The sequence below is a fragment of the Priapulus caudatus genome, unplaced genomic scaffold (assembly GCF_000485595.1).
Source record: "Priapulus caudatus unplaced genomic scaffold, Priapulus_caudatus-5.0.1 Scaffold739, whole genome shotgun sequence".
NCBI classification, from domain to species: domain Eukaryota; kingdom Metazoa; phylum Priapulida; class Priapulimorpha; order Priapulimorphida; family Priapulidae; genus Priapulus; species Priapulus caudatus.
This window is the reverse complement of record NW_014577800.1, coordinates 165,144-176,131: the sequence shown is the minus strand read 5'-3', so window position 1 is coordinate 176,131 and position 10,988 is coordinate 165,144. Positions and strand designations below refer to the sequence as shown.

The window sequence follows — 10,988 nt, the reverse complement described above, 5'->3', positions numbered from 1 at the left end:
AACTAACACAACACCTCACCACCCCTTAACCATCGAAGGCAAACTAACACAACACCTGACCACCCCCTAACCATCCAAGGCAAGCTAACACATCACCTCACCACCCCTTAACCATCAAAGGCAAACTAACACAACACCTGACCACCCCTTAACCATCGAAGGCAAACTAACACAACACCTCACCACCCCTTAACCATCGAAGGCAAACTAACACATCACCTGACCACCCCTTAACCATCGAAGGCAAACTAACACAACACCTGACCACTACTTGAACCATCCACGTCCTGTAAGCTACAGATAACTGAACATGACAGCCACTGACTCAAAACCGATCGGTACTGTACTGCTGACCAAGCGTGCGGCCATATTCCATTCACTTGTGTTAACCGAGCGAGAATCACATGGCTGCGCACCCCACATCCGTATTTCACAAACGGCGAAGACCGAGAATGTGATTAAATTCTCTCACCGCTCACATCTAGTAGTGACTCGCGTTGCTCACACCGATCAATCGCTCAGGTCGGCCAAATCGCTGGAAACAGAGCAGCTGAAGAAACACCCATGACAGCTGAATTTATTCCAAACGACTAATCACGCATTGCCAGAAATCAAACCAATCACATTCTCGTTCGAAGATTAGGCTCTGAGGACACCGAGTCCTGTACACACATACACATTTCAAATTACAGTTCCATTCTCTCCTCCTGACTTCTTTCTTAGCTATGGTCTCTGTAAATTTTGAGTTTGTTAAAGCACGAATAGTTTAATTTTAATTACCAAAAATATACGCACGGTATCGCTCATAGGCTAATATATACGCGCGGCTATGGCCCGTAGGATAGTGTACTAACTCTAATATCTCGCGAAGGATTTGAGTTATATTTCTAAAATTCTAGATACCTATAGACACATGTCTTAGCTATACTCTCTGTGAATATTGAGTTTATTGACGATTAGTCAATATATTAGCAAATATATGGCGCGGAAGTAAATTACAGCTGATTAAGTGTTCGAACCACCCGACTCCGAACCCCCCTACCGGCCCGCCTGTACTGTGTGTACTGGGCCACTGGCGGGCGCTGTAGGGGGGTTCGGAGTCGGGTGGTTCGAGCATTTAATCATCTGTAATTCACTTCTAAGGAATATCTGCATTGGACACCCCCTGTAATAATTATAGTACTGCCATAAGCTACAACTGTGCCGAGTTTGAGACTTTTGTCACTCCTGTAACGATTCGGCCCATATTTTGCACCAAGGGACTTGACTACTTGCGGGTTGCTGAGTAACCGAGTTGACGATCAGCGGCGCTAGCGGCAGGTGCGCGCATAGCCGGTGTCTCATTAAAATCACGTTTTTTCATCTGCATGCGGCACGCTGCACTTCACATGAAGGTCTTACAGAACAAAGCAACAAAGAACATCGTGTAATAAACATGCTAACAGTGCCACAGCTGCCACGTACACTCTACGCAAATGCAAGAAGAACACCAACTCTATACTACGCAGATCGCAGCGTATGGGCACACGTACAAAATGCGACTGTAAGAGTTATTGCGAGGTTTTATTGCAGATAAAGGTAGCAGTACCTTTCATTATATTTGGTGCCGTGACCAGGATTCGAACCTGGGTTATTGCGGGCACAACGCAAGGTACTAACCACTATGCGATCACGGCCTCGATGCAACCTTACACATTACCATATGATAGTTTCAGAAGCCAAAATAAAATATAAGTACTGGATATGGCGTTTGTAGTTTTTTAACAATTAACTACTACCATTTTAAGGCGTGAGAGGATAACTAGCTCATTCCGTTTGCAAATTGCGCCTCAAAGGCAGTGTCAACACGTGTGTAATCCACACGCAGCCGTGGTTGAGAGAAATAGTTCAGCATTTGGCTAGTAGCTGATTTAAAGCTTTTTCCTAGCGACTGTTGATGCAATAACCGAAATTTCATCAAGCGATTTCGATGTTAGCTAGGCGTCAGGTGCACCTAAAATGCTCTTCTCACATGATGCCGCACCTTTCTGTCACCACCTCACGATGTAAACGCTATCCCATCAACAGCACCTGTACTGCGTTTGTTTGATTTTGCAGTACGGCGGACGATCGGCTTACGCGATTTCAGTCCACACCACATAAAGTGTCAGCGCAGGCAGCACGCACGCAGCACTTGAGGGCGGGTTTAGCCACAGCTTTGCTCGCGCTTGCATGGGTAATCGGAGTTTTAATGTCGCTCAATCCAGCCAAGACATATTCGAGGTGTAGCAGCAACATCAACGGGATCGCGCTAAGACACGGTTTGATAGTAGGGAGCCGCAAGTGTTCTAAGAACTAGCCAAAGATTAGGCAATTTCTTTGTCCGATAACTGCCAACACCAGTGTGGCCACCCACGGAGGTTTTAAGAGCAGAATTTTAAAGTCCACAGTAAGAGGATGCACTGCCCTATTGCATATGGCATATACACAGGAAATTAATGCAGTATAAAATTTCGCCCGTACTTTAATGAGAACATTTTCTAAACGGTTGCCTACCTCGGATTATTGAACTTACTAACTCAAATGAGTTTGCAGTAATGGATCAATTTGATTAGGTAGGACCTCTTCCTTTTTGTTACGGCAAGACTGCATTTTCGTGACTACGGAAAATGCGCAAGTACACTGAATGGTGAGAGAAACGAGTAGACCCAGTGAACAGTTTCGTACTGTATGTGTATATTGTCAGATACTGTGCGTTATACCGTGTATCAATGAGAACACAAATGTAAACACATAAAGAGCATCATTAAGAATTTCTGCATCTCAGACTCTTAAACGTAATCAATTTGAAACTTCGGGTTCTTGTGAGTTTACTAAGGCTCACGCCCTTAAGTTGATGAAATTAATACTATAATTAATGTTTTTAAAATAAGCCATTACCTATCTGTTATTCGAAGCCCTGACCACACTGAGAAAAAAACACTTTCATTTTCAAATAGGTTCACTTTTCATGTCTTGGGTGAGTACTTCTGGCGACTAGACCGCACCAATGAAACACAAATACACGACATTAATATACGCTCAATGAGCGTCGCTCACAGAAATCAGGTTCACAGGCATAGAATGTCATAAGTATGGTGTCGAGTGCAGGCAATGCATAGATTACACCTCTTGACATATATATACGTTCTATGCCTGAACCCAACAACCTACCACCATACCCGCACACACACACACTGTGGTGCATGCTAAACACGGACACGTTCCAACTCAGTGACAGAGCCGTGCTGAACACCTGACGCACGCACGCATACACACGCATGCACGCATACACACGCATGCACGTACGCACGCGCACACACATACACGGACACACGCATACGCGCGCCCGCACGTACACACACACACACGCACGCACGCAGGCACGCACACGCACACGCACGTATACATTGAAATGTAATGATCCATCTCGCATCGCCAGCAACACCACTTGCCAGCGCGGCCTGGCTGACTCTGTTTGCCCACGGATGAGCGAACACGGACAATATTTGGGCAGCAGTCGGATGAATCCGTGTGCGCGCGTCCGTCGAAGAGCGAGCGAGGTTCTGTACGCGCACGTACGCGAAAGCAATATAGTACGATCCCCGTCATGACGCGTCAGTTATGTCAGTGACGTCAACAGGTCTTTTTAATGACGTCACGCAGTTGAAGATATTCACCTCGACAATATTTCGATAAACCTTACGTTTATACCAAAATAAAATATACGTGCTCTTGTGCTCAACGATGAAACTAAACTTGTGTCCATCCCGCCAATAATCGATGAATTTCTACTTCATCTATTCCATCTCTATACTGCATACACCTACATTTACCGATCGGACACGGTGCGGGCCTTGCCAATATTAAGAGACATTCAGGATAGTAAACGTATACGGACGTAGCATATTTACCAATCTTCTTATTACTATGAACACATGCCACCACTAATATACATATAAGATGATGCATTTCTGCTTTTTTAGTTATTTTTAGTTTTATTATTATTATTATAGTTTACTGTGACCGCACACGAGAATTCTCAAAATCCAGAGATTGGCTTGGAATTGTCGCTGTACCGACTAGCGACCGAGCTGTTTCACTTTCATAATACTCACTACAGCTTCTTAGCGCACAGCTATATACCGTCTCAATTACTCGCAGCTGTCTGTCCACGGGAATGCCGAATACGCAAATAATAATGCCATTATCGATTCACAAGCCATGCCGGAACACGCCGCATGCGAAGTACGTGCAGTATCGGTTAAAACAATTTACGCACAAGCACACGCACATACACGCGCACACAGACACACACACGCACATGCACACACCCACACACACGCATACACACACATACACACACACACACACGCGCGCACGCACGCACGCACGCACGCACACACACGCACACACACGTACACGCACGCACACGCACGCACACGCACACGCACACGCACACACCCAGCACTAGTAGCTGGCGACAAATATCTCTAATAGTCGATGATAATAGAGCTGCGCTGATCCCCACAGGCGGATAGATAGCACGCAGCAGCACGCGCGGGGTTCCGCAGCCTCCCGCGAGGCTCGGTCGAACACTGAGCAGCGGATGCCCTCGCCATGCCAAGGAGTCATCAATCCAGCCAGTACATGTCAGTATGTACGCGGCCCCGCTGTACATCGCGTGCTGTATACCTTTACTGCTGGCTGTATTGAACAGATAGCGACGCGTCGATCACTGTCGATGACGGACGAAAAGCACCTCGTTACGTAGAAAAACTGCCGGCGCAATTTTCCGCGTCAGCCATTGATTACGGCATCGGCGACGGTACTCGTTAGTACTGTAATAGCACTGCGCGTATATCTCCCTCCACTCTCGCCGTGCATTGTGGCTTCATGTCGAGTGTTTTTATGGTGTCGCATGTGCGGATAATAGAGTAGTAGGGTAAAGAATAGAGGATAATATAATATGGATATAATATGAGATATAAGAACTGACCCGTTAGACTAGCAAACTATAGTAAACTAGTTACATGAGAGTAAGAGAGTGGTGTCACATGGAGAAAACTCACGGTCCATTCTGACATTCAGGAACAGCACCCATTGAAAGGTTCCATCTTTACCTATCTCGTTGGGTGAAGCTAGGGTCCCTATATACAGAGGACTCTGTACTCTGTATACAGGGACCCTAGGTGAAGCAGGGGGAAGCAATGCAATTGCCACTCGTCTCAATGGGGTACCGGCGGAACGGCAACTAATCCGCCAAGCGCGGCGCGATCGTCAACTCGGTTATTCAATGCGATTGTAATTCGTAAACACATGTGATTGTAAGCACTTAGTCTGCGGTCCCTTAGCTCATGACGTTGACAGAGGCTGACAAAAGCAATCAAACTTGGCACAGTTGCCCTAGCGTTATTAGCAGCTACTATAAAATCATTATTATTAGAGAGGCTGCCCAATGTAGATTATAACCTTAGAAGTGAATTACAGATGAATGTAAATGTCTCGACTCCGCGCCACCGCCTTACTGGCGCATTGTATACAGCTGTTAACCCCCCCCCCCGCGCGGCATACGCTATTGCGCTATAGCGGCATGAAAGTGTATTAACTCTCATATCTCTTCCGCGAACGAATTGAGTACATTTCTAGAAATTCTAGATACATATAAACACATTCTAGCTAGTAATGTCCCCGTGAATTTTGAGGTTGTAAAGCCCGAATAGTTCAATTAATTACCACAAAATATTACGTACCGGTATCGCTCATAGGCTAATATATACGCGCCGCGCTATGGCACGTAGAGATGGTGTACTAACTCTACATATCTCCCGCGAACGATCTTTGAGTTACCATTTTCTAAAATTCTAGTACAGTATAAACACATGTCTAGCTATGGTCTCTGTAAATTTTCTGAGTTTGTTAAAGCGACGAATAGTTTTAAGTACATTACCAAAAATACTACGCCACGGATATCCGCTCATAGGTTAATATTAGCGAACCGGGCTATGGCCCGTAGGATACGTGTACTAACTCTAACTATCTCGCCAAAGGATTTGATTATATTTCTAAAATTCTAAGAGTACCTATAGACACATGTCTTAGCTATACCCTCTAGTGCAATATTGAGTTATGCACGCCGATTAGTCAATATATTACAACATATATGCTGCGCGGAAGTGAATTACAGATGATTAAATTTTCGAACACCCGCAACTTCCAAACCCCGCTACCGGCCCGCCCTGTTTTTTAACGTTTGTGTGTTACTGGGCCACTGGCGGCGGGTAGGGCTTCGGAGTCAGGTGGTTTCGAGCCATTTAAATCATCTGTAAGTCACTTCTAAGGAATATCGCATTGGGCACCCCCCTGTAATAATTATAAGTACTGCCAATAAGCTACAACTGTGCCGAGTTTCAGACTTTTGTCACTCCTGTAACGCATTCCGCCGCCCATTATTCTTGCAGCCATATTGGACTTGACTACTCGCAGCTTGCTGAGTAACGAGTTTGCCGATCAGCGAGCCGCTAGCCGGCAGGCGCGCATAGCTGGTGCTCTCATTAAAAATCACGTTTTTCATTCTGCATGCGGCACGCTGCACTTCACATTGACGCCGTCTAAACAGAACAAAGCAACAAAGAACATCGTGTAATAAACATGCTAACAGTGCCACAGCTGACCACGTACACTCTACGCAAATGCAAGCAAGAACACCACAGCTCGTATACTACACAATCGCCAGCGTATGGGCCACACGTACAAAATGCGACTGTAAGAGTTATTGCGAGGTTTTATTGCACTATAAGGGTAGCAGTACCTTTTATTATATTGCGTGCGTGACCAGGTATATCCGAAACCTGGGTTATGCGCGGCACAACACGCAACTGAGGTACTAACCACTATGCGATCGCAGCCTCGAATGCAACCTGTAACAATTACCATATATGATTAGTTCAGGAAGCCCAAATAAAATATAAGTACTGGATATAGCGTTTGTTAAGTTTTTTAACAATTAACACTACCATTTTAATGTCTAGTGTGACGAGGATAACTACGCTCATTCGTTTGCAAATTGCGCCTCAAAGGCCAGTGTCAACACAGTAGTGCTAACCCACACGCAGCCGTGGTTTGGAGCAGAAAATAGTTCAGCACTTTGGCTAGGTAGCTGATTTAAAGCCTTTTTTCCTAGGCCGCACTGTTGATGCAATACCGAAATTTCATCAAGCGGCTTTCAAAGTGATTACGTCACCTGTAAATAGTAAAAAATAAAACAAAAGTATTTTCCACTTTTTCATAAAAATCATCAAGTAATCTGCTGTCATTTTTATGGTGAAATCTGCCTGCATTATACGTTCTTATTTTACTATATTGTTGCGATGTGAAACCATACACTCCTGTGACTCATACATAAGCCCCAATAGCAAGCAATTAATGCTTCACCGAACACTAATATTCGAAATCGCTCCAGCGTGTTTTTGATTTGTACTAGTTGAGAAACAATCTATATCAGGCTAAGAACTTCTGACGATACGTTTAGTCCGTTTAGTTCTTACTTTTAATGTAAAAAAAATGGCAACAAAAAATTTTACAAATTTTTTACCATAGAAAATTCGTGACTAGTCAGATTGGAGTGATTTTAGCTAGGCTCAGCGTGCACCTAAAATGCTACTTCTCACATGATGCCGCACCTTTCTGTCACCAGCCTCACGATGCTAAACGCATATATCCAATCACAGCACCTGTACCTGCGTTTGTTTGCATTTTGCAGTACGGCGGACGATTCGGCTTACGCGATTTCAGGTCCACACTCACATTAAAGTGTCAGCGCAGCGCAGCACGCACCAGCACTTGAGGTGGGTTTTAGCCACAGCTTATGCTCGCGCCTGCATGGGTAATCAGAGTTTAATGTCGCCTCACCACCAGCAAGACATACTCGCGGTGTAGGCGCGACATCGAGGGGATCGCGCTAAGAACACGCGTTTTGATTACTAGGGAGCCCGCAAGTGCTTCTAAGAACGAGCCAAGTTTTTAGGCCAATTCCTTGTCCGATAACCGCCAACACCGGTGTGGCCCACCACGTGAGGTTTAAGAGCCGAGAGAGTTTAAAGTCCAACAGTAAGAGGATGCACTGCCCTATGCATATGGCCATATACACAGCGCGAATGCCAGGTATAAAATTTTCCGCGGCGCGCCACTTTAATCGGAGATACATTTTCGAAAACGCGTTGCTACCTCGGGATTATTGAACTTACTAACTCAAATGATTTGCAGTAATGGATCAATTTGATTATTAGACCTCTTCCTTTTTGATTATGGAACAAGATCTGCATGTTGCTGACTACGGGAAATGCCGCAAGTATACACCTGAAGGGGTGAGAGAAACGAGTAGACCCAGTGGAAAGTTTCGTACTGTATGTGTATAATTGTCAGATACTGTGGGTAATATACCGGTGCTATCAATGGAATCACGAAATGTGAACACATAAAGCGCAGCATTACGAATTTCGCCGCATCTCAGACTCGTAACGTGAATCAATTTGAAAACTTCCGAGTTCTTGTGAGTTTACTAAGCGCTCACGCCCTTAAGTTGATGAATTGAATACTATAATGTAATGTTTTTTAAAATAAGCCATTACCTATCTGTATCTAAAGCCGCTGACCACACCACACTGAAAAAAAATTACTTCATTTCGAATAAGGTTCACTTTTCATGTTTTGGCGTGAAATACTTCTTGGCGAGCTATAGCACCGCCACCAATGAAACACAAAATACACAACATTAATATTACGCTCAACGAAATCAGCGTGTTCACAGGCATAGAAGTCATAAGTATGGTTCGAGTGCAGGCCAATGCATAGATTACACAATCTTGAACAATATATAGTACGTATCTATGCCTGAACCCAACAACCTACCACCATACCCGCACACACACACACACACACACACAACACACACACACACACACACGACACACACCGCACACACACACACACACACAACACACACACACACACACGACAACACAACACACACACAACACACACGCACACGCACACACACACACGCACGCACACGTACCCACACACCCCCGCTCACACACACACACACGCACGCACACGCACACACACACTCCCCGCTCACACACACCAGCGCACACACACCACACACACACACACACAACACACACACACAAACACACACTCACACGCACACACGCCACACAACACACACCAACACACACACGCACGCACGCAGCACATACACACACGCCACGCACGCACGCACGCACGCACGCACACACACACGTGCCATTCTCAACCTTCTGCGGTTAAAGCTGGTTTACAGTTGCTGAAAGGCTTTCACCTACGAACGTACCCCATCTGCCTCTCACCTCATGTATGCTTTATCACCTACTTAGTAGCTACTTCACTGAGTCGCCCTCTGTTTTTCGCCAACACAGCATTCATTCGAGTACATATACGGCTTCACACGGACCGATAAGCGGCCCATGAATAACCTTGCCAGCCCGCCCTTGTCGACCTTAACTAGGATTTTCTGTATGCACCTTCTCTCAATGCACTCCAGAGAGAAAGCTGCGACGTCGTCAGCGTCGGCACGTGAAAAAACACTGGTCAATACATGTTTCCTAATGAGAGGACTCACTGCATCTCGCCTACGTCAGCATGCAGGCAATATGCACAGCAACCTGGTTGTATCGGCAAACCGCTTAGTATCGCGCCATGCTGTAGTGACCATATATATATATACAATATAAATGTATGTATATTATATAGATAGATAGATAATAGATAGATAGCATAGCATAGCATAGATAGATAGATAGGATAGATAGATAGATAGATAGATAGATAGATGATAGATAGAGTAGAAGATAGATAGATAGCCATACGATAGATAGATAGATAGATAGATAGAAGAATAGATAGCATAGATAGGATTAGATTAATAGAATAGATATTTTTTCGATAGATAGATAATTAGATAGATAAGATAGATAGATAAGATAGATAGATAGCATAGTAGATAGATAGATAGATAGATTAGATAGATAGATCAGATAGATAGATAGATAGATAGATAGAATAGATAGACTAGATAGGATAATAGATAGATAATAGCATAGATAGATAAGATAGATAGGAAGATAGCATAGATAGATAGATAGATAGATAGATAGATTAGATAGATAGATAGGATAGATAGCATAGATAGATAGATAGATAATAGATAGATAGATAGATAGATAGATAGATAGATAGATAGGAAGATAGATTAAGATAGATAGATAGATAGATAGATAGATGGATAGATCAGATAGATAGATGAGATAGCATAGATAGATAGATAGATAGCATAGGATAGATAGATAGATAGATAGATAGATAGGATAGATAGATAGAGCATAGATAGATAGAATAGATAGATTAGATATAGATATAAGATAGATAGATAGATAGATAGATAGAGTAGATAGATAGTAGATAGCATAGATAGATAAGATAGATAGATAGATAGATAGATAGATAGAATTAGATAGATAGATAGATAGCATAGATAGATAGAATAGAATAGATAGATAGAATAGATACGATAGATAGCATAGATAGATAGATAGATAATAAGATAGATAGATAGATAGATAGCATAGATAGATAGATAGATAGATAGAAGATAGATAGATAGATAGATAGATAGATAGATAGATACGAAGATAGCACTAGATAGATAGATAGATAGATAGATAGATAGATAGATAGATAGATAAGATAGCGAGATAGATAATAGATAAGATAATTAGATTTAGATAGATAGCATAGATACGATAGCCATAGATAGATAGATAGATTAGATAGATTAGCATAGATAGATAAGAGATAGATAGATAAGATAGATAGATTAGATTAGATAGATAGATAGAGAGATAGATAGATAGATAGATAGATAGATAGAT

General features: G+C 43.3%; 1 protein-coding gene across 3 annotated transcripts in view; it reads right to left on the bottom strand.

The window, feature by feature from the left end:
* LOC106813206 (complexin-like) overlaps nt 1–10,988 on the bottom strand; it is a 45,261-nt gene that overhangs the window by 19,868 nt on the left and 14,405 nt on the right. The gene's annotated exons all lie outside the window — the stretch shown is intronic.